Consider the following 26,377-nt stretch of genomic DNA (forward strand, 5'->3'; position numbering starts at 1 on the left):
AACGTTGAACTAAATTAATTCAATAATAGTTTAAAATCTGTGACACATTTTTCGTTTCTCCGCGGAGTACCATATGGAAATATCATTTTTTAATGATATATCATGTATGACATTTTAAGGCGATATGTAATTTTTCACTATAACATTTAAAAATTCTAAGTAGATACATAAATATATAGATTTTTATTTGTCTGTTTGTACTTATTGTCTCTTGAAGCTTCAAGATACACAGTTTATAACATAGGCAATGAAATTATAAGTGTGCTGCGTTCAATAAACTCAAATCTTAATAGTTTATCAAAAACATTTGTCTACCTATGTCCGAAACGATTTAGCCCTTCTCGTGGTCCTAATCGTTTTAATTTTTTTGAGCGGATGAGCGAGTGCGCTTTGCAATCCTCGTTTGCCTATTTTTGTGTTTGCCTATTTTTTATCTGTGGTTATTTACCGATTTACCAACCGAGAAGTCTTTGTAGATACGATTTAAAGTGATTTACCGAAAGGTACGATCTGGGATTTTGTTTGTTTGGTCTAGCTGTGCATCTCTGTATGATTAATTTTCATGTATATCTACAGCAGCAGTACATTGTAGTACTCAAACTTATTGCATATTCACCCTTATTTTAATCGCATAGAAGTCCATACAGGCTGACTTTAGATGCAGTTGACTGTATCTATTACCAGCTTATTGACAGTGAATTATTAAGTGTAAATAAATATGGTTGACATAGTTCGCGTAGTAAATATGACATGAATATAATAAATATAGTGCAAGCATGGTAAAGTTTAGGGCATTATGATTCTGCCATCAACATATGTATGTATTAAAATAATATTAATTTTGATAAATTAATATTTGTCTCTAGATAGAGAATCTGGGCATTATATTATGTATTTTAGAAACTGTATCGTTTTTATTTGAACTATCTTTCAGGCTTTATAGCCGAATGAAAAAAAAAACGGGATTCTTGTAGATTCGTCGTTATGGGCGGACAGACAGACGACCGCCCATCCGTATGTTACAGCCACATATTTTGATATCGACGGTTGAAAGGCAGTTGAAAGTTAATTGATTCAAGCGACATTTTGTGAATGCTGAAATAATGAAGATCAAAGATTTTAATTTTTGAAAGAAAATCTAATTTACACAACATACCTATATTATAATCGACAACGTAAACTACACTACAATCCAGTTTCCTTTCATGTTTCAGAATTTAAAAAAAAATAACCTCTAATACGGAAGAAAATTTCAAAGGAAAATGAAGTAAAGTAAAAATATAAACATGTTCAAAATATGATCAAAATATGCACACATGACCGCCGACATTTACATTAGTACTTAAGTATAGCAAAACCAGCTTCACGAGAAGGAGTATTTTTGAAAATATAACTAATGCACCTTGTGTCGTTGTAGGCTGAGAAAACAGTCATACAATACTGGTAGTGCCTATTCTTTACCCGCTTCATGAATAAATACACATGCCTATGCCTTTATTCTTCCAAGATAGGTACTGTACAGTCAGCAACACGTTATAGTCACCAAAATAAAAATTTGTCATCTATCCGATGGGATGAATTCTTTGTTCTACATTATAATTTCTCTGTGTACGTTTTGGGCTGCAACACAATTTTTACTTTCAATGTTTTTTTGAAATGTAATGACTGTAGGTATCTAGTTTTGCATTCCTTATTTAATAAAAGAAATAAATTGGCTTTGGTGCTCAGCCATTATATTAAGCCACTAATTATACTTACAAGTTGTGATTCTACTATTAGCGGAAAAAAAAGAAGATTCTGGTATCCTATGTTTTTTTGACAAATATTACTTTTTCTTTTCGCATTAATACTGAAGTTCCTGTGTATTTCTTCACATTTCTTTGTGCCTTCAAATGTTAGTTAGGTAGTTGTTAAAGTTTCAAAAGTTATCTACTTACTTAAAAGTTAAAAATTAAAACTAAAAATCCAATTAAGCTGAGCGCACACAGAAAAAGCTACAAGACACGATAATTACAAGTCTAATAGTTTAAAAGCTACTCCATGTTTATTTAATTTTATCCATTAAGTATTTTCTCGGTGGTTGCTCGAGACGGACTTAGGTACGTTAAATTTTTAATGCAAGAAACGCGACTTGAGGACCGCAGTAATGGGAGAGTAAATATCGCCGTGCTCCTTATGAATGAATAATATATTATCGAGCGGCCATAGAATGCTGCAAATACAACCAGCGGGAATTCGCTGACTCGGATCTGCTTTTGGCGAATTGAATGCTTCCTTCCATCCACTGGGTCCTCGCGAATCGCGATGCAGTACCGCGCGCTTAAGCGGAAATTTCTCGAATTATGATAAATCCCGCTTTGTCCGTCTTTATTATAATAAAATAAGATGAGGTTTTGTCATTCACAATACCAGGGCTTGAATATCCCGTTGCGATTCAGCAATTTTGATATAGACGAAGTATCTAGCATTTCTATTTATTACATTTAATATTCACTGATGAAAAAGTTTTGTACTTATATATATATATACATCCTGCATCAGAAATACGGGGTAAGAAGCTATATATTTTTATCATCTTGTGGTATGTGGTTCCACCAGTGAACCAAATTTTTTGTGCCATTCGAAAATTAACTGAAGTGTGTTTCTCCTTAAACACTTCGAGCTAAGTACGGTATGGATTTGGTATTGACGAAAATGACACAAAGAATCATTAATTTACCTATGTATATAATCCTTTTCTTCACCCTTTATCTCATTTCACTCGAATATGTTTCGCATCGGGGTTTATATTACCAGAAGGCATGTAAAAATATAAAAATACATTTTCTTAGATATACTCGTGTGTATGTGTTATTTACATACATACACCACAGCTGTGAGCAAAGATTTTTCACTGAGCTTTTTTAGTTGCTGCAGCACACTCCTGCTTATTTGCTAATTATAAGTTTATTTTAATTTTGATGTAAGTAGTGTTTCCATAATTGTTTACTTAAGAACGGGCGTGTGTTTACGTTATAGATTGAAATTCAATTTACATGCCCGTATACGTAATGTGGATACTAGTACTTTTTGACCTGGTATCTATTCGACTAGGGTTATTTGAACACGCAAAATAAAATGAACGTTGTGTCCACAGTACCTACTGTTAATTGTGTAAAAGTGTTTGGATTGCTCGGGCACAAACAACAAACATTCGTGGAATGAATCCATTGATCACATTGTAACAGCACAGTCATCTCTAATATCTGATTAGTGATAGTTTCTGATAATTACTTGAAAACACTCCAAAATGTTTGAAACGTAAAAAGTTTGTTTTCAGAGTCTATATCAATTTCAAAATTATTTATATTGTGATAATAGTGCGTATAGATAAATAGTAGACAGACGCTCGTTGTTTAAGTATGGCGTTATAAATGCTTATGTAAATTTAATGAATTGAAAAATGTGATATTCTGTTGATACAGTTTGTAACAAAACTAACAATTGAAAGATCGCATTTTTTGGAACTATCTCAGCGAAAAGAAAATATCTACAAATATATATTAAATCTGTGCGTAAAACTTCAAATGTAATTAAAATATAGCCAAGAATTTATTCCAAATAATTATTCATGAAATGGACCATGAAACCTTGACCCTAAAAGTGATTTTATTCAACAGAAACATTTTGTGTTCAGTGTGCATGTAGCGCTGGTGCAATAATAGAGAAATTTCACGTTTTATTAAACTCTTTGAGATTCAATCGGCCGACGGGCGCTATGGACCGAACCGATGCGAATAAATATTCGCCTCATAAATATTTATTTAACTTTAAGCTGTACATCCGTAATGCACGTGCAGCCTATATAAGTTACAATCATCACACAAGCAATTAAAAAAATATTTTGGAAACGACATTCTTTTTGGGAGGTTTAACATCGTTTGTGCATTTTCAGAATTTTGCAATCGTATCGACCGATCTAACTTTTTAAACCCCCCGACAAAAATACGCGATTGAAGATTTAAAGGTGAAGTATTAAAAAAACATACTAAGTAGTGTGTACGTCCGTGGTAGGTTCATAGATCAACAAAAAGAAAAAGTACTTAATTGTATGGTATTACGATAAAATATATTTTTCCTTTAGCTGTCCTACACATTCAGGTATTGTGTAAATTTAGGAAAAAATGCTGAAATACTTGAGTGAGGAGATACTACACAACACAATACAATACCTAGCGAATACTTCTGAAATTTAGCAACACCATCAGGTGATATCTACTACTAGAGGTACACAATCGGACAGAACATTTCCATTACTTTTGCATTGATATTAATAACAGTAATACATTAAATTATATATCTATGTGTACTCACTTCAAACAAATAATATTATTTTCAATGTAGTTTTCTTAGGAAACAGAATGTTTTCTGTTATATAATTCTGCTTGGATACTATAAAAGTTGCTAGTTCCCGGTAATTTCATTACAATCCCGTATTTGCTAACTTGATTTTCAAATATTTGTCCAATTCTCTGTTATAATGTGAGTTTTGCGAACTACGGACCAATCATAAACGTGCCGAGTTCCAACAGATTTCTTGAACTTTACCTAACATTCGTTCGAAAGCCGTCTTTTGTGAGACTGAGTAACACTAACAAGCATCTTCACACACGTCCTTATTCGAATCCAAACGTGCTAATTTATACCTAAAAAGTAATAGTCGGATATAGTTGATGTTGAGTACAAGTAAATATAATTTGTTGTCGCAACTAGTTGCCAAGAAAGTATAATCTTCCTGTATTAATTTTCCTGTTGTGAAATTCAGTTGCCATGGCGGCCGAAAGGGAGGATTTTAATATTACATCATGATTCCCCAACGTCATGCTTAATTTAGTGAGAGCGATCACTTAAAGAACTTAGGTACATGTACCTACCTACCCATTATTATTAGAAAATATAACTAGTTTAAACTCGTATGAGCAGTCAGATGATAAGTACAAATGACCTTATTAAAATCCGGGTTCTATCCTGTCCATTGTTATCTGTGAGCCGGGAGATTGTGTTCCAATGTTTGCATAGGACAGGGCGTCTTGCCGGTCTCGACAAATATTTGAAACTGTTGATAATGATGGCTTGTGTCACTCGAGTGTCCTATCGTATATACTTTTTAAATATAGTTTACAAATAATATTTTTAGGTCATATCTTTATGCAGATGAGCTAGATATAAAAATATAATTATCTTTGGATTATACTTTTGTTACAAAAAAATAATAATATTCGCGCTATTAGCCACTGAGGAATCAAAATTTGGAAGTGCTATGAATTCTTTCAGAAAAACAAACGTAAAATGGCTATGGTATCATGATATTTTTATATTGTCCTTTCACTAGTTGAAGCATTTGTGTACGAAGCACAAAATGGTCTCAACCGCAGGATGACTCCGAGGCGCAAAGTAAATCGAGATCTAATGAAATTGGACGCAAAATGTAAATTACGAGGGTTCTCTTTATTTAACTGAAGGTAACTAGCTTCGTTTGTCTAGGCGTATTTGGGAAGGATCACAAATTTTTGCCCAGGGACCAGTTACGGATATAAATGTGATTTGTTCAGGTGAAACTAAAAAAATATTTCATATTTAACTTTGATTTCGATTTCATACAAAATGGTGTTCTGTTTGAATGACCTTTACCCAAAAATACTTGTCAAAACGTGTTGGCTGAATATATGGCAGAAAATATAAATCTTTTTTCGAATTTGTTCACTTTGTCAGGTTTTGAAATATGTGAAATGTGTGTGTTAGGTAGCAAATTAAATATATGTATAGTCGACACATATTTCAAATTGAGTTGGCTACTATCTATTTGGTTACTACCTATTATCCAGGGCCTGCCCGTTGCGCATAGATGCCTATCCTAGGCATCTATGCGCAACGGGCAGGCCCCGGCTTTCCAGCTCTCCAACTATCTTCAAAAATTAACTTAATCCAAAGCTCCGCTTTAATGTGAAAAAGCAATACTTACAATTCCATACCAAATTACCTATGTATATTGAATGGTTCCGAAAGTCAAACATAATTCATATGAACCATGGTTTTATTTTTTTCTTATTTTTTTTTTAAGTACCGCATTTGCCGTACTGTTAAATTGTAAATTTTGGAGAATACCTACTGCTGTTGCAGTCCCGCGCCGTAAAAGGTTAAAGGAGCTATATGTCAAGAGAATACAAAGAAAAATCATATTGATAAAGCGCATTAGCAATTATCTTCGAATAATATTAGTTGTTTCACGATGGTTCTTTTTGAGAACCTAAACATTGTTCATTTGAAACACTGAAATTTTTCGGAAAAAATTTTCAAATTGTGATAACACGAATATAGAATTTAAAACGAGTAGCATCGAGTGTCTCACACCTATGAATTTTCGAAGAGAGATTTGCATTTCAAAGATAAAATCTGTCGCATTGCGAAATGATAGTGACAGCAAGTTTAATGCTCCAATTCTAGATCCCCACCTCCGTAATTCATTTTATAAATATTTGCGCTCTATCCCATAAGTTAAAGGTTAAGTTAAAATTATTTGAACTTTACTACATAGTTGAAAGCATAGCCCTCCGTGTCTATCTGTTTGTAAGCTTTCTTCTTTTAAACCACGTAACGGATTTTGATGCAGTTTTCACTCTAATTGTGACAAATTATCATGACAAATTATTATTAATTATTTTCCCGAAGGATACAAACATACTCTGTGCGAAGTCGGGCTTGATCGCTAGTTAGTTATAAACCTATATGTAAAATTTTCGTGAGTATCTGGTATTGTTAGAATTTCGTCGTTGATTTTATTAGAATACGTAAGCGACGACGTTTGAATGTCAGGGGAAATATGCCCTCCGGTCATATTGAGCTCTTCCTTTCTTTGCCATTCATACCAAAAAATGAAAATATTATTTTCTTTTAATTTAATTATGATAATTTTTAGCATTTTGAGCGATCTACATTGTTGGTGGTCTAATGTAAATTACGGCGAAATTAATAGAAACAATGCCAATACATCGAGAGCTTTTATGTCATCCGTGCGAAATATATTTTCAAGTTAATTTATTGCTATTTTCAAAGCTGTTATGTATACACAGTACATAATAGCGTAACACAGTAAAATATTTTTTTTCGTAGTCAACTATAATATTTGCCTACAATATTTCAATTTGAATGCCGCCCCCTGGGTTCTGATTTCCATGACAAAGGCTCTAAGTAACACTCCAAGGATCCGAAGCGCCCCACTGTCTGATACGTTCGTCGGACGAAGCACCGAGTTACCTTATCCATCAGATTTATGAATTTCAAATCACTATGTTCAGAATGTATGAAGATAGATAGAAATATTTACTAGTCGTATCATTTAATTTTCAATGTAATTTGGCTCTAATTTTCAATTTTTTTAACAAAAACTACCGCAAAACTGCGAGTTATTAAGAGATACTTTCTTTAGTAGGTACGTTAGATACGTTATGTTAATAAATAAAACCAGCCAAGTGCGAGTCTGACTCATGCGCAAAGGGTTTCGTACTTTTATTAGGTAACCTCTTAAATATTTATTTCATCCTGTTTTTAGTTCGGCAACAGAAATACATCATCTGTGGAAATTTCAACTGTATCACGGTTCATGAGATTTAGTATAAGTGTCTAACGGCCGGACTCATCCAAACCTCCACAATAACAGCATTTATACAAATCACACATAAGTATAGTAGATGAATTTTGTAGTACCTACCTATGACTATAAGATTTTTGTATTTTGTCAGCCTATCTGCTAGAGACACAAAATGCAAAGCAATTTTAAACAAAATATCTAAAAGAAAATAACATACAAGCGCCGAGAAAAATCAGCTTTGTGCTGCGAACGCGACCTGTGAATCCCTTTTGAATCAAAATATCAAAGACGGGCCAAGGAGCAAATTGGACAAATTTTCCGGCTTTTAAGGAATCCCGTCCTGAAGTGCCACTAACGGGAGAAAAGTGGGAAAAATGTTTTCTTACGGCTAGATAACTTTGACCTTACGCCTTTTGATCCTTATCTACGATACATGAGATGGTAATTAAGATTAATTTGTAGCCAGTTTCTGCTATCGCCTCGTTGGCTAGTATTTCTTTTTTGTTGGAAACTAGATCTCTCTTCTAATTGGACAAAAGGCTGTTTTACAAGGTCTCAAAAATGTAAATACGGGCACTGGAATAACATGGAGGAAATAGAGGAAATTAATTTATTTATTCATTTGCTATTTCCTCATGCTATTTTTAGGGTTCCGTACATAGGTACACATAAAATGGAATCTTTTTAATATCTATGTTGATCTGTCCATTGGTCTAGCAATACTTCATTTCCCATAATATGATTATTTGATACAAAATGTATTTTTAGACTGTTAAATCATTTTTATCTATCTAACTCAATATTGTAAAAAATAAGTTTTCGTACAAATATCTATCAAGCCTGTAAACAAAATATGTAACTATATAACTGTAAATGTTACGAAGTGTAGTTACACTTCGTCTATGACAAATGTTTCTAAATGGTATGACCAGCTTCAGCTTTGAATAATAAGTAGTTCAACCGAGATAAACTGGATTTTAAAAGTTGAACTGAACAATATTGAGGCCGACTCGTTATTGTCAAGTATAAAGCTATTATGTCTGTCCGACCCACTGAACAATGAAAATGGACAAACGCGCATAATACGCTTTCGTAGCTAGAACCATGATAGAATCGCTTTCGTTTGGTTGGCAACATATTAGTATTAAATTGTCATTTCGTCTAACAAATTTTACGTTGGAATATTCACGTCCTATAATTTAAACAGGCCGTTATAATTAGATGACATCGATGTTGTTTATATTGTTACAACATTTTGCGACAGCTGTGTTATTCTTTGAAAAATCACACAGTCCAATTTGAACAAAAATACTAAATCGTCGCAATAATAGTTATTAGTAAATTCTATGATAAAAATATGTGAAATTATTTGTATGTCTGCCAACTACTTGATGGACTTTGATGAAATATGTTACATGGATAGAATAAAACTCCGTATACAATTTCATCATAAAAAATCCTCCCGGTCCTACTTTCCCATCTAATAATTTCAGGAGAAAAAATGTAGAAATTATAATTGAAAAAGTAAGTGTGCCCTTGGTCGCTTGCAAGTCATTACCGAGCCCTTAATAAAGTCAATAATCCAATATTACAATTCTTTTGATATTGGTTCGAAGCAATCAATTTATGAAAATAGTCGCGTCTCCCTGGGAATAGATTAACATATTTTTTTTCTGTAAATTGCCGTGGAATATTCAGATTTCCCTTCAATTTTACTGGAAGATACTCTATTGAAATTCACGTCGATATTGAATATTGTTATCGAACGGTTGTTGGTACTAATGCATATTTATAAGTTTTGTTCGAATTTAGCTGCATTCCTGGAGTCTGCTGTTGTGGGATTTTCGGCATAGTCTGTGTTACTTTTTCGAACTGTCATAATAGGGAATATTACGCAAAGCCCTCAGCGTAGATAGGCGCTACTGGTACAACTAAGGTACAAAAATATTGCCAATGGAGGCAAAAAGCGCCAATTTTCAATATTGTTGCAGATTTACGACCAAAAATACCTTCTACGCAATCATGGTGCGAGTTTAAAGGAAAAAGGAAGGATGGATTATCCTGAAAATAATAACACAATTTTAGGTTATGTTCTCCATTATTTGGTCAACTGAGGTCATTAACTGATATAAAATTGATTTTGACTGGAGATATTACTTGTATGAAGTCCATATTTTAATAAGTCTTCACGTGTGAAGTGTTCAAAGTTTCTTTTCGACCGTTTACTGGCTCGAAAATTTTACAGCGTGAGGCGTATCCCATAGTTTTCGAAGTTTTTTATCTTATGGAAAACGATTTTTCCTAATATTTCGGCACCTGAATATGCTACATGCTTACATAATGAGAGGATTAATAAAGTACTCTAAAGTAAACGTTTTGATCGACATAGCAAAAGGCGGCAAAGCTTTTGTGTACCTAACATACAGTGCAGTATTCTGGCGGGATAAATTCGCAGTAATACAGGGAGTATTTGAGCCCTGTTCATGGAATTAGTATAGGTACTCCGGAGTACCTACTTATTCCATGGCTCGTTATTCACAAAAGTTAAATCATACTTTAAACAAAACTATAATTTGTTTCTTTCTGTCAATGTCAAATATTACAAAGTATACTTAAAATATACTTAAGCTTAAAGCATATTTTAACTTTTTTGTGAATAACGATATAAAATTATTACGTTACCATAGTGCTTAAATTTAATAAATAAATAAGATCTTGTGTAGGTCTTATGTATAAAAGGATCTATATTGTTCAAAAGGAGCTTGTTCGTTCTAAAGGGGCTTACAACAATACGGTTACTTACAAGTACCATTCGATTTGCTCAAGTTGCTTGTAAAAGGGAGGGTACAAATAACCTAAGTAAACTTAGTTATGTTTTGTCGTAAAACTACTAGAGAACAGAAAGAAAAGGCAACATACACATACCGAATGCTTAGTTTCATATAGTGATGATTTAGAAAACTTGATTTGATGAACCTCCTCCTTCACCGGAAGCAAGTGATAGTCAATGAAAGGTCTTTATCTAATCGCGATATTGACTAACATAAGTTGGTATCGGTATGCGTAGTACGACTTTGATATTTACATGTCATCATCGAGTCGATTCGAAGTGAGACGCAGCGAACCAATCACTCTTGTGTCGTTACGACGCAACTAGAACACAACGCAATGTGGTGTAGCGAACCAATCGCACTGCATTCTGTTGTCGTGCGTTCGCTGCGTCTCACTTCGAATCGACTCGAAAGTGAGAAGTGAAATGCAAACCCGCACTAAAATCTCAAAAGTTGAAAAAAAAAATTAAATTACGAGCGTAATTTTCGACTTCTGACACAAATAAACTCATTGTAAAAACTTTTTTCTATCCCTTTTTATGATATAACTCTCACCAATTGCAAGTAGAAGAAACATGTAATCTACTACTAACTCTACTACTAACTGAAATTATATTATATTTTACCCTTACAATAACCCGTAGCATAATTTTCGTATATTTTGTCTCCGTAATGTTTCGTGAGACATAATATCTGGGGATTACATGAAATAGGCGGATAATTTTCTAATGTCACGGGATCTACTCGAATTTCGAAGGATAAACTTGTATCTACCTGTTGCGTCGAAGCTTAAAGCTAAAAGCCAAAGCTTTACGTAAGTAGTTATATAATACACGGGAACAGGTGTCGCCTGCTGTGGTGTTAGTTGCGAACTAAGCTGAATTAATTTTGGCTTACCTTCTTATAAGATTAATATTTAACTTGGCTAACACTTAATATTTTGTGTATATATGGTGATGTGAATTAATATGTTTTTTTACTACAAACTATTATTTGATTTTTAATATTTTTTTTGTTAAAATTGTAATACGTGACGTACGTGTTTTGTTAAAAATGTTATAACGAAAATGTGTACACAATACAGCTTTTCAACATTTAGTAAAACTAACCCTCGCCTCGTATATGTGCTCCTTTACAAGTTTGAAAGCCTACAAAACGTAATTCTGAGAGCTTTTATATAACCCATTTTTCCTTTGTGCTAAAACGTGGGTGCGCGCCCTTTAACTTGTAAATTAAGTAATAAGTGGTCTGCGACTCAAAATATAGGGCGTATAGAAGGATTCCATCGAGTTAGATCGAATAGTAATTCGATGCCATATAACTCGATTCTTTGATACGGTATTGTTACTACTCCCGTATGAAAAGGACATATTTGTTTGTTTGTATTAAATATTGAGTAGCTTTACATTGGCGTAAAGATGATGTTTCGTCAACTCGACGAAGGAGAAGAAGATGATATTCCCAGGTATACTAATAATGTTGTGGTAGCAATAACTTAAAAAAAATTGTGTTTAACACGCTTTTATTAGGTCGATTTGTATGTATATAAGAAACTATTTAATGGAATCTAAGGGAACAAATTTAACCATCTTCCAAGGATCGAAGCGTTCGTTTCTTTATTTTACGCGAACCCAAACTTCAGGACACTCGAGGATGAGAGAGATGATGAGATGAGATAGACATAAATGTTTAGCAATCGATTTTTGTAAGTATCCTTAGTATACCAGCTAATTAAATACTTATTTGTATTATAAGTAAATAATATCGTCAATACCTAGAAGGTACCTATAGAAGTTTCTACTTTGTAATTTCCATGTTTTCCACGGGCCTAAGTAAAGTAGCACATATGCTCTCTTTTCGTGTTATGTGGCTTACACAGACAGATACAGATACTATACTTATGTATATAGAAATAGAATTCTAAGTAAGTAATGAGGTAAGAAAGTGTTCTTTTGCGTTCGCCTTATTTTGCAAGATTTTGTCTCATGGATATTTAAGAACAAAGATTAAAACTCAGATTTTTTTTCAGATTAAAAAATCAGAAATGCCTCTCGTTATTTTTTTAAAATGTTTTTCAATCTATGAATTTCAAATTGAATAGGTATTCAATTTCTAAAAACATTCGGTAACTACAATATTATGTTTAGACAAAACTTACTTTTCCATATCAATGTCTTACAGAATAGTTATAACCTAGCCTAGTTAATATCCTAAATTAGTAATCTAAGTCGATCTATTTACCGTGGTGGAATACTAAGTAGTTATTTTGACACCCACTGTTGCCTGCTGCTCCGCCCGCTGGCAAAAAGTTGCCTATATGTCTCTCTCCAACTGAAACTGAACCACACAAAAAATCACCTCAATCCTATCCGTTTTGACGCGAAAGGAAAACAAACATACTGTACTCAGTATGTATTTAGTTTGAGGCGTTTGTATAATATTTGTATAATATAATATCCAATGTTCGTATTTGCAGGGATTCTGATACCCATCCGGACACATGTTAATTAACTTCCAGTTAATGGCTGCAGTTTATCATCGCATGTCAATCAAATACATACGCCTAAAACGCATGCAGTTGGCGAACGGAGATCACAAGGGGAAATTAATTGAATAGGTTATAATTTGATATCAAAATGTTTTAATCTTGGAATGTGTCGTTATTAAAATACACATACCAATATTATGAAGCAGTGGGGAGATTAAAATGGCAGGTGATGATGATATTATACTTTAAGGTGGTAATTGCAAATTTGATTGCGAAGTTGATAAATAGTTTTGTGATCTTCGATCTTTATAATTTATTCTAATGCCTAATTTGATTTATGTGTACAATACAATACTGAATGATAGATATATCATCATCATCACAAAATCTATTCAAGTAGCCTCTCATTGAGATATTAAATATATACCGAAAACTATTTAATGACTTCCATCGAGAAGTGTACCTATACCTTACTAGATGAATCTATCAAATGTCTTGGTAAGAAATTATACAACTATGAAAATTAAGCCATAAGAAAATAATATCTGGGGGAGAAAGGGTAGCTTATTATAAAAGTCTAGCTTTATTCCGCTCGGAAGTTAGAGCAAACTTAAAAGTGAAGCCATTCATCTCAACGACATTTTAAGTGCTTAAGTAGCCATAACGGATGGAGAAATCATGTTTAATTTAAAGTAAGAAAACAGAAAATTGTTACTCCTATTACAATGAGCCGCTTGTACGTGTTTCTCGCCATTTTCCATGCTCCGGATGCAAAGAATACGGGCTTAAAAATAATTTTAGCTTATACAATTTCTTACCACGGTAGATGCTGCAAAAATAAAAGTAGAACAATTTCGCAGTAGCAATTTGTAGTAGTGAAACATTGAAAAGTTTATATTATTTTTTATGTTTTTTGATCAAGTCTCAAAGACTTCGACATAAATAGGTTGAATGCAAGTTGCGTCCAGCGTTTTTCTGTCACTATGACTATATTATCAGACTACCTGGTTGGTGGAAGTCTTGTGCTTGTTGGTAGACCACGGTACAACGTCGCCAATTCAGAACCTTTTTATCCCAACGGCCTTCGGTATTTCGCGTTGTGTCCTACCAATTGCAACGAGCTAATCCGTTTGCTCATTTGTCTCCTGAGATCAAATTTAATCACAAACTTTTCTATTGATACTACTTATTTATCAATTGGATTTATCAGTGGACTAAAAGGACTTAACCGTGTCGTATACTTTCGTATAAGCGGCATAAAGCGGTTAGTCCCGGTTGTTATCGCTAGATGGCGGTCGTTAAGTTGAATATCTTTGGGCAGCTTGTAACGTCTGCCAACTATCAAGCAAAAATTTGCACAAATACGAACTTCATAGGGGCTATTTGTGCTATTTTTTTCATAATAAAATAAAAATCGTTAAAATGTAAAAAAAATCTCCAAAAAATTTAACAGTAATCTGAATAGACGTTTTCTATGGAAGTTATATGGCGATAGGAAGAATGAGTTTATCTATCGTGCATAATATTTCATACCTATCACATTATACACAATCACAATGCTTATATCGTAACTTTTATCTATCTATATAAAGAAGGTTGTTCCTTCATTTTAATTAACATTAAAAACATAACATTCATTTTCATTAACATTAAAAAATTAAACGATTGTAAATGTCAACGAATTATTTGCACGAGTAGTTCCAATATTAGTCTTACTTCCTGCTCAGTCAACAGTCGCTCAGTGGCCTACAAGTTTGCGTAATTAAGTTATGGTACAGCTGAAATATTTAGTACCCACCACAGTTAGGAGAAATAACCGTTTGAAGTAATTTGAAGGTTCTTCAATTACTCAATTCTTGCGTTTGTTTTACTTATGAATTTTTAAAATATTTTCTTCTTTGCAATGGAAAATCGAAAAATATTTATGTAACTGTTTCTGTTAAATTTTGCACACATACAACCAACACATTTAACAACCTTGTCTAATATTGATTAGACAAGGTTGTTAATGTAATTATATTGATATTATACCTATTTACTCTAAAGTTCTCTGGGCTCCAACACTTTATGGCTAAGGAACTAACCGGTAAAACCCTTTGATGAGAGAATGAGTGCAGTGTAAACCCTAGAAATTCTGAAAGCTAAAATTGGAATAAATGAAGGTACAAAATTAAGAGGGGTTAAATTAAATGTCAGGGACGTGAAATGGAATTTTTCTGTAACATTTTTCCGACGAACAGAGAGCCGTAACTAAAGACAGTTCAAGTTACAGAATAATTTATAGGTCCAGGTGCAAGAGCAACGATTCACTAATTGCAGTGCAGCCTTTTTCCTTGTGAATTTATTCACCAACCTTGAAAGAGGGAGTTGATGCACGTCAAGTAATTTGCTGGTAACTCTCAATGTTTTCCCCTCTGTATGTGAACTCAGTCCAATGGATGAAAATTATACCCTCTGGAAAATAAAATTATTCCACTTTTTTCCAAATATAATTTAATTCTAGTATTTTATGAAAAACACTGTATTCAACAAGCTTATATCAATAAATAAATAGCGGACTATCATTTTTGGGAGAGTAAAAGTGAAATGGCCCGTTAAAATGATGAAATGGGTCGTTTCATTAACATAGATTCTATTTTGAGTTTATTGCATATACACGAATGATGCGTATCAAATATAAATTTATTTTTGAGCCCCAAAACAATCTGCTTCTCATCGAAGATTGGCGACCAACTTTTGAAACTATTGCACGGAGAGAGAATCATGTACCGATTTTGACGTTTGTTTGTTTGAATTTTGACACAATCGAGAGTAAATTGAAATAATGTTATGCCGGGGCGTTTTGAATTTTATAAATATATTTAGTATGTAGTAAATAATACGGATAATACGGGTAAATACAATGAAAATATAACAATTTATGACAGGTAGTCGGTCTGAAGGGGCGTTCGCTCGTTATATCGAGAATCGACTCTCTTTGAATAAACAAATATTAAACTTATTGGAGACAACGTAGGGCTAGGTGTAGCTCAAAGAATAATGAACTCATAGTGTAAAAGAAAATATAATTTTTTAGTCTTTGAAATCCGGCCTGAATAAAGAAAATCTTGTCTTCTGAATTTTTACATGAACAAATAAATAGTTCATTGCTTATTTTATCTATGTTGCTTACTTTAAACGACTTAAAACTGTTTCATTTTCAAAAATATTTTCTTCATACAGAAAAAGAAAATAATATTATTTGGCAAATCACAAAAGCAAAAAAAAAAAAGAAACGGATAAACTGAATCTAAATTTAAAACTTGTAAACATCTGAAATAGGTGCTTTAGTTTTACAGCGCCATTAGAATTCCTTTGGTGCCCACGCATAGGCGACAATTCGGGACAAAATTCATTAATACCAGGCAATTTGACCTCATTTATTCAACACCAAGTAAAATTGTGTCGTGTAAGGTGAAGATTTACGATGAAGTCATTACGTTTTATGGACCATAATTGATAGAGATAACATCTGAGAACCACTGAAATTGCAAAGTGGGGTTTCAAGCACATTGAACTCAAAGACGCGCATTAGTGAAAAGAAAAATTGCCTTTATTACCATAAACGACTTGAGCCTTAGTTATTAATTACAAAATTTTATAGAGTACCGACACGCGAGCCCTTTCATGTTTTACACAAATATTATTCTTGTTTTGGTTACCGTAATATTGGGTAATTTTCACGAGGTGTACAGAAATAGGCCGGTAAACTTCCAAAACTCAAACATTTACTCACCTAATTACTCTTGAATATTATGATATAATTTTTGGTTTTGGTGAAGTCATTGCCCTTGTAAGATCAATCCATCGTTTCTATTCAAATCAATAGACATTTACGAGGTACATATCCAAATCATATCCACTGAAAGGAATTCGATGAAACTTGGCATGCGGGCGAGCTACCAAGCATAGCATATTAGGTACTTTTTATCAGAAAATTCCTACGAGAGCAAAGCCCTAGGGCACAGCTAGTGTATTTATAATGATATAGAAATTCATACCCAGTGCCAGTGCTAAATAATTCCGTAGCAACGCACTCCAATTTAATATCCATGTTGTTTTCGTCACACGGCACGACTTCCATCAAACTTGCGTCCCCTACGTGCTAATATATTTATGGCCAGGTAACAAGTTGGCGAGAGCTTCAACATTAATAGCGTCTTGCTTAGCCAAGTTTATACGGCTCTTGGCCAACTTATGATTAATCACATCTAGCCCACAAACAAGAAGTGTTTGAATTTGGCCGATTAGCCGATGGTCGAAGCCGCTTTGGGCCTGTACTTCGATTCTTCATTGAAAGATAATGGGTATCTTTGTATAGACGTTGCTAAATGTGATATATCGAATTACAAAAATTTTTTAAAAATTAAACTAGAGTAACCTTCTTACTGACTCTTTCTAGACTGTAGGTATTGCTTATCTACAGAGAAGAAATAAAAACTAAATTTAAGTTAATTAAAGTTGAAGTTAGCGGAATCATCTCATCTGCTAGAAAAGTCGATAGTTTCCAAACATATCTAATAGATACAACGACAGATACAATAATAAAAAAATAAAGGATACAAATATAAAGGATACATTTCTTATAATAAACGATAAAATTCTCTTTCAAATAAAAAAAAAATAGTTTGGATACTACGATGCCACGAACAGACATATAGATACATAGACATAATGTTAAACTTTTTACTCCTTCTATCGTAGGGGGTTAGAAATAGGAAAGCGGTCTATGAATTTTGAGCTCCAAAGTGTGAGCTCCAACGGCTGAGGAAGAAAGTAGGAAAACGCTCGGTTGAGAGAGAGTATTTATTGCTTAGCCCAAAATAATGAGTTTTTTCTATCTGATGAAGCCCGACAGTTCGGTTATAATATTGCCGTCAGTTACACTATATTTTTAACATGTTACATTTTAACATGTGTAATATACAAAAATTAAACTTAATCCCGGTTCCCAGTGGACCCAGTCAGTTAGTTAATGCAGCACGCGGAATTAATTGCTATATTGAATTATGGTTTCCCAGTAAACTATTTATTGGTATATTACCTAAGCACAGCGACAATCACTTTTGCAATGACGTCATGAATTCATTGCGGCGTGTGGATATTGCCTTAGAATACGACCACCCTAAATCCTCTCGTGAATCTCGTACGAGGCGAACAAGGGATACATGCCTTAACAGCAGCTGATAGGTAACAATAGCATCCCCAAAGAGGGTTGACGTCAGGTAGGCAGCCGGTTATAAAAGCATAGCCATATCTTCAAAATTTAATGGTTAATTTTTTACGCGAACTCCGGGCTTCGGGGAGTCACAGTTCCGAATGTACTAGGGAACACGCAAGAATGAGGAGAGTCGTGTATTTATTGGGCGACGGACTAGAGGTCGACATTAAGCCCATTGGCTATCTGGAAGTCCTGAGTTCGATTACCAGTACAGGCAAATATTTTAACCTGTGATCATAAATACTTGTCTGCGATTCTGGATTGTGTTATGCCCGTTTCTGTGTTTGTGTCAATCGAACCCGTTATACAAACTAAGTGCTTAATATGGGCCGTTGAGTGTTGTCTATTAAAAAAATATATAAATAACACATGGTAAAACTTAACCTTATGGAAAACTAACACAAAATTATATTTTCTTACGGTAATAAAATATTGTTAAAACACACAAAAACTTAATTCGCAATGAAAACATTAAACTTGACAGGAAGGCTATAAACATATCAACTTGTTACCTCATAAATGTCAGATATATGGGATCCTTTCGACTGGAAGACTTAGTCAACGAGATTGGATAAGTTTATACTGCCTTACAAATTGTTTGGTCCTTTACGATGATCCTTATTCGGCCTAGCAATTATCTTAATTATGCCTCACGTAAATATACTACCGGTGGAAGTTTTTACGTCCTAGATTTGTACAGATACTTTCGGTTTTTATTACGCTTTTAGTTAACTGTTAAAATATAGTTGTAGAGTGATATGTAGTTAGTTCTTTTTATTCTGGGTTGATTTTCGGGTTTTAAAAATACTTACCGATCACGAAGATTCGGGACACAAAGTAACTGGCAGCCGCTCATTAATTGACGGGTTCGTTGCGATTAGTTTTTTGATTATCAAGGAAATGCGATTTTATAATTTACCGCGAACGGATTTCGATAAAATTTTTAGTAAAAAAAATCGATGCGGGTTTCTAGTAAATTAATGATAGCAACAAATTTGTTAAAGAACTAGATATAACTCGCGCTGTTACTTTGCTGAAAAGCATACTGTGTGACTCTCCATCCCTCCAACTATATCTACTCAAACAATACATTGCTTCGTTTGACGGGAAAAACAAACACACTTTCACATATTTAATTTAAGCTTGGTTTCTCACACTTTCACATTTATAATTTTAGCTTGAATTTTCAAGCTTCTGTTCTGTTGTTATGGCATTTCCAAGTACCTACATGAGAAATACGCCAGTTTCGAGTCTGCGTAGTTGGGATTCCCGGCTCATCGCATATGCCAGGGATCCAGTGCATGATTGATGCCAGGAATTGCAACTTGGAACGCGATAACCCACTTTAATTACTTTAACCGTCCGGGGAACGGTCGGAATTTGGTGCTCGGACATAACTGCTGCCAAAAGTTGCATTTGTGTATTTCAAAAATAAACCCAGTGCAATTCTAGGATATTTACCACCTACAAAATATTGCGTGATTTTTTTATAGTATAGAGGGCTAACGAACGACACGTCGTAACGTAACCTGACGTCTAGGAATGCCGATGATCGTGTGAAGTGGAGACGAAAAAGTAGGAAAAGGACCCTAGGCTTTGACGCTCGATGCCTGAGGAAGTAACCGGAAAAACGCAATAAGAGAATAAGAGAGAGAGGAAATAAGCATAACAAACAATCCCGTTTATCTAGCCTGGGTAAGTAATTTTTACAACCAATAAATTTTATCTCTTAATACATGTTGTATATGGGAACTTATTTATGCATGTGTGTTATTTTTATACATTAAAGTTTATATATGATCATAGTGCTATACTATACAATTGATATGCTTTTTACCTTGGGCAATCCTTTATTTACAAGAAATTCTATTATAACCCCTCAAAATTTAATAACCACTCTGTGAGAAGTTTACCGCACCGTTAACCCTGTAGCAAAGTTATAACTAACTAAAAGTCTGAACTAAGGTGTATGTTCGTCTGTTTCTCAGCTAACCGTAACATCAACCAATTATTTTACACTCATCCTTAGTAGGATTACTATTGAACATACAAATAATATAGATATTCGTCAAGCGAATAAATATCATATAAATATCGTATATATTGTAAAAAAAATCTGTGTTGTCTTAATCATTTTCCATTCGATCAATCTACATTCTAATGAAACAATACGTTTTGGCTAGAAGGAGCACGAATGAGTCATCGCCTTTTGTCACGGCGACCGTCACGGTACTTAATCGTAATATTCTAATATTCTTGCGTACGTACCCATTATATATACGAGTACTTATTCAAATCCGTATCCACATCCTTGACGCCCACATTTTCGATACATGCAGTAGTGATTTCGAGCGCTAAATAACAACATCTGTTTTACATCTATTCCGTAATGAATATCCGATTCCAATTATGTGTAATAATACTTATGATGCCAAGTATGTGTGTTGCGGTGAGTGTGGCTGTTGTCCTAATAGCCTCGGTTTTACTAATAAACGCGCTAAATTATTTTGCTCTTAGTTGCCTTTGTAATTTCGTTGTGTTTTGTCAATGTGCGTGACATTATTGTTTTAATAAAGATAGGTTCTGTTTTGTAAAATAATTAATATTTCTTATTTGTGTTGGAAAATATTTGATAATAGGGCGTTGAGTTCTTTATGATCTTTTAAGTTTTGGTTTGAACATGTTTTATTTTAAGTTAATTAATCAAAGTAGTTAAAATTAATTTACGTTAAATTTAGTAAAATTTCGAAAGTTTTATATTTATATTATATTTTATTTTTTAATATTTATAATAATTATTATATTTTAGTTATATATTAGGTTTGTATATTTCATAATCTTTTTCAAAATCTTCACCTACTTAAGAATATCTGGTTTATACGTACGAACCACGTCCAAACAAAACCTTATTGGTTAGTTTAATATTATTTTAATCTCAATAGCAGGATTTTATACTTTTGAATTGTAAATATTAACGCTTTGAATATTATTTTATTGAATATTTGGAATGGAATACTAAAAAGCAAAGATTATGACTTCAGCCTAAACAACATCCGGTTTGACATAATTTATATGTTAAGTACTCATCATGTTTTTTTTTTCAGCGAAAATTAGTTCGGCGAAATGCTGATTACTGTAAGTTTTAAATTTTAGTATTTTTAAATTCATCGTACTAAATATTATATTTCAGGAAAATACTAAAACAATAATTTTTAAAAGTTATACCAGATTTTACCAAATTTTAGTTTCGATTAACGAGTAAGGATATGTGTACGAGTACATACATATACACATCAATAAATAATGAAATAAAAAAATATTGAACTAGTTTGTAGTTTAAGAAAAAACGTAAACCTATTTTTCATGACATAATTAGAAAGGTAATAAATGTTTGGAAATATATATATAAAATTTTGGTATCTATTTCGAGGTTCAAGGTCAATTGAAAAAATGAAATAGACAAACTATTAACTACCTATTGCGAAAAAAAAAACAAATTTATTTGTTATACATTTCTTGAAGAGGCTTCACTTTAAAAGAATTTCAAGAAGTGGGCCCTCAGACCACACGCACATTAAAAAATAATATTAAGCATATAAGTATATATCAAACTCCTAGACTAAAAAGATCAAACGTGGTTCAAACCTCGTTTGCATATGCAAATATTTTGTTCAAATTCCGTGACATGAAATACCGTCTCTATGAAACAGTTTTCTCAAAAACAAAGAGCATTCTGCAAATTTCAGAACTGAAAATCATAGTTTCTCGGAACGCATTCGTTGTCAATTTTGCTTGTTTTCGGCATTATAATGCAGTCACAGGAAAGTAATGTTCATCGTTTTATTATTATTTTTAAATATTCTGAAGCTAGATATACCTATATATAACTCGATGTGAGTCATAACAATAAATTAATCTGAAGTAATGATTTCAATGAATGAATAAAGGGAAATAGTAACAATATTTAGGCATCAAACATGTAGGCTGCAAGTTATGATGATCCTATATTTTCCTATATTTTTCATAACAATGTGAAGGTAATTTTGTTTTTGTTTATAAATCGTCACATTTTTCTTTCAGTGATTGGATCTACGTTCACTTTCGGTGAGAGGCAAGTGGACGATTGCCTTTATTATCATCAAGATTCACCTTGGCGATGCTATTCGGAGCAAGTGGGCGTTAACCCTGATTGGTAGAAAATTTGATATTAAACACTGTACGCTATTCGAAGCCTATAAATAAATGAGAGTGGCACTTCCGTTTCCGTTATATTTACGTGTTTCCGGCGTGTTTTTCTGACATTTCCCCCTCTTTTCCCACCGCCACAGGCAGGCCACGCGTTGGGTTGCGCGTGGCTCTTGCCTCATTGGCGTCTGTTTTCCCATCTAAGACGGTCGTGTTCTTTTTAAGTCAAAGAAATAAATTTAAGAAAATATTTGAACAATATTTTCGGTATTTAGCGACCGTTACGTGTTTGAGAAATAAATAGAATAAGTATAATTTCATATTTATTGGATCTTTGGTAAGCTAATTTAGATTATAAATCTTTTTCTTCAGACTATGAATATTTTCTGACTGAATACCACTTAAAAATATATGTTTTATGCAAGTCGTTATGCATTTAAATTTTTACCCTGGTACAGAGGGTAGTTCTTTGATTTTTATTTTCTGCAGATTTTCAAAACATTTACAATTTTATTGATATTACTGCTATGCTGCACTATTTTTAATGTAATTTCAAGGTGTGTTATTGATTAATATTGCCTTTTGTAGATTAAACATGAATAATCCTAATAGTAAAGATGACAGCGAGAATGATAAGCGGAGTCCTAGTTCCAGCGATAGTTCATCGAGCAGCGATTCGGACACATCTTCTAAAAGGAGGAGTCGTAAGAAGTATAAAAAAGACAGAAGATCAACTAGGCTTCTGAAAAAACTATCAAAAGAAGTAAGTGTTTTACGAAATCAAGTTTTTTGTCAACAATCTCAATCCACTCCAAATTATGTTGCCGTAGACGATAATTTTATTGAAGCTAATGTTAGTGGTGAGTTATTCAGTCCAGCCAGAAATATTTTGTCTCCCAACGTGGAGCCTGATAATAAAGCTGTTAATACCCAAAGTTTTAGCATCTGTTTAGATACTAGTCTAAAAGAACCAACTGTCGCGAAGGCCCCTACTGAATATATCACCGCAGTAAATAGTCTTCAACGTTTTGGTGATTCATCTTGGAGTGACGTGCGTTACTCCGAGGTGCAAAAACAATATAGTTTTTCTCCGGGATTCATAGAATTAGAAGTAAATGATGAAATTAAGTTATTTGACACGGCTAAGAGTTATTCGTTTGTTGAGAAAAGTTACGCTACCCTGACATATGCATTATTAAAACAAAAAGAGACACTGGAAAGTGGCATAAGAGATTTTCTTAAGTGGTCACAAGAATCGGAAATGATAACCTATTCAGATATAAAGAACAAGATGGAGGATATATTCTTGAAAGGTGATTTTCACAAGGTGTCCTCAGATGCAATGCAGTTAGTATGTGGGCACAGAGCCGACATGATTCAGCAAAGGCGCGATTCAATTTTAAAATACGTTAAAGATCCTTTAGTTAAGACAGCACTTAAGAAGGTCCCACCATCTTGTTCTCATTTATTTGAAGAGCAGACTTTCACTTCTGCTTTAGAAAAATATGGCGGCGTAAGAAAAACATTCTGGATGAAACCAAAACCCAATAAACCTGTTGCGCAAACAGGTTCACATGATAATTATCGGTATCCCGCGCAGGGATCTAGCAACAAGCCTGCGCAAGGCTATTATACAAAAAATCGCCCACCTGCGCAAGGGGGTAGTTACAGAAAATATTTGCCAGCGCAAGACGAACATTATGAATACCGTTCTACGCAAGAACGTGATTACCATGCTAAGTTAAAAACCTCCCAGTCATTTCGTGGCCGCTCAGGACGTGCTGAAAGAGCAAATGATAGACGAGCACCAAAACGAGCCGCATCGCCCTCATGGAAAGGGAAATCCCGCGACAAACATAAAAGGTCCTGACTACAAGAATTTTCAAGCCGGCCAGCTCCAGTATTTTTATCAAGAGTGGCAGGACCTGAATGCTCCGTTGTACATTCAAAAAATAATCCAGGGATATCTCATTCCTTTCATACGAAAACCTCCCTTGATATCTCCAGAACAAGGCACTGCCTTGCAAACCTCCTTTTCTCCGGAAATGTCAGAAGTGATACAAACTCTAATAAATCAGGGAGTTCTGGAAGCGGCCGTACAAAGTCCAAGTTTTTTGTCAACCCTATTTCTCGTGCCCAAAAGCGACGGCTCATCGCGACCAATTTTCAATTTGAAGAGGCTCAACCAGTATGTTCACACACAACATTTTCGACTAATAAACGTTCACAGCGTGCCAGAATTCTTGCAAAACGAGGACTTGTTAATAAAAATAGACTTGAGCCAAGCGTACTTTCATATTCCGGTGGCAAAACGACATCGTTGCTTCCTAAGGTTGCTTTACGAAGGAAAGTTACTACAAATGACGTGCCTACCATTTGGGTTAAGTTCGGCACCGAAAGTATTTGCGAGTATAACAAATTGGATTGCTCAGATCCTTCGAGAAAAAGGCATCAGGCTGATCGTTTACCTAGACGATTACCTTTTAGCACATCGGGATCCAAAGGTCCTCAAAGATCAAGCTTTGACAGTCGTCAGAACTTTACAGCGTCTAGGTTGGAAGGTAAACTTGGAGAAGTCTATCCTCATGCCACAACGACAAATAGAATACTTAGGAGTTTTATGGGATCCCTTAAGAAACAAAAAAGCCCTACCAGACAAAAAAGTCAACAAAATTATTTCAGCGGTAAAATCTATACTGGAGGCCAAGAAAATCAGACTGAAACAATTACAGAGCCTCATAGGTATGCTAAATTTTGCCAGCTTCGTAGTGCCAAGGGGCAGACTACACTATCGACACCTACAACTCCTGATGAATTCCATGTTATCAAAGAAAGCCAAATTTTTTCAAATCACCTTGAAGGCGAAAAACGAATTGACATGGTGGCTAGAGAACAGTCACATGACGTCATTGTTGAGAGTACCCGCACCCACTCACTTTCTGACCACCGACGCTTCAGACATGGCGTGGGGTGCGAAGTTAAACAACAAAGAGTTGACCGGAAATTGGACAATATCAGAAAAACTTCTGCACAGCAATCAGAAAGAACTGTTGACTATACTGAAAGTACTACAACAAGGTCATCGATTACAGCTAGCAAATGCCTCTCTCCTTATCCAAAGCGACAATCGCACCGTGGTAGCCTACCTACGGAACGAAGGAGGAACTCGATCGATGCCTCTTCTGGATCGAACATTTCAGATATTCGCGTTGTTAGATCATTACCAAGCTCATCTGCGAATCTACCACTTACCGGGGTTGTACAACACCGAAGCAGACCACCTTTCCAGGTTACGCTGCCCCCCTCAGTGGCATCTCCTGCCAAAAGCGACTCGAGTGGTGTTCGAGAAATGGGGAACGCCCTCAATAGATTTGTTTGCATCCCAAATAGCTCACGTCGTTCCGGATTACGTATCGATCGATCTTTGGGACCGTCAGGCAATCTACTACGACGCTCTCAGTCGACAATGGGACTACCAAATAGCCTGGGTTTTCCCACCCCCATGCCTTGTTCCTCGAGTATTGCTACATATGAACCAAGCCAGGGGCATATTTTTACTTGTAGTTCCACGATGGGAACAAGTTTTCTGGCGCACGGACCTGGAGAAAAGAGCGGTGGCACCCCCTCATATAATTTCGAATCTACGCGAAGTCCTAATCGACGCGACTACCAACATACCACCACCGAACATCAAATCAATGACGCTGGAGGTTTGGAAATGTGGGGGTGGGCCAGTAGCCTGAGTGGTTGGACTAAAGAGCAAAAGTGTATGCTAAGATCTGGATGGCGACAATCAACGCTAAAAACTTACAAGTACGCGTGGCTTCGATGGATTCATTGGGCAGAGCAAAATTGCGTAAACCACAGTAGCCCTAGTGAGTCAGACTTAGCACGTTATTTGATCGATTTATCTCAAAAAGAGGGCCTTTCTTATAAAACTATACTTTTGCATAAGTCCGTAGTAGCTACGCTTAGTAGTACGAACT

The 26,377-nt window shown here is 34.5% G+C and overlaps 1 long non-coding RNA gene across 1 annotated transcript; it reads left to right on the forward strand.

Annotated features, from left to right (window-relative positions):
- The first annotated feature begins 20,515 nt into the window (after positions 1-20,515).
- Positions 20,516-22,416, forward strand: LOC128670490 (uncharacterized). Its single transcript, XR_008404772.2, has 3 exons — positions 20,516-20,655; positions 21,311-21,341; positions 22,287-22,416. It is a non-coding gene; the product is annotated as an uncharacterized LOC128670490 (long non-coding RNA).
- Positions 22,417-26,377: the final 3,961 nt, after the last annotated feature.

This window comes from Plodia interpunctella, chromosome 6 (assembly GCF_027563975.2).
Source record: "Plodia interpunctella isolate USDA-ARS_2022_Savannah chromosome 6, ilPloInte3.2, whole genome shotgun sequence".
Classification (NCBI taxonomy): Eukaryota; Metazoa; Arthropoda; class Insecta; order Lepidoptera; family Pyralidae; genus Plodia; species Plodia interpunctella.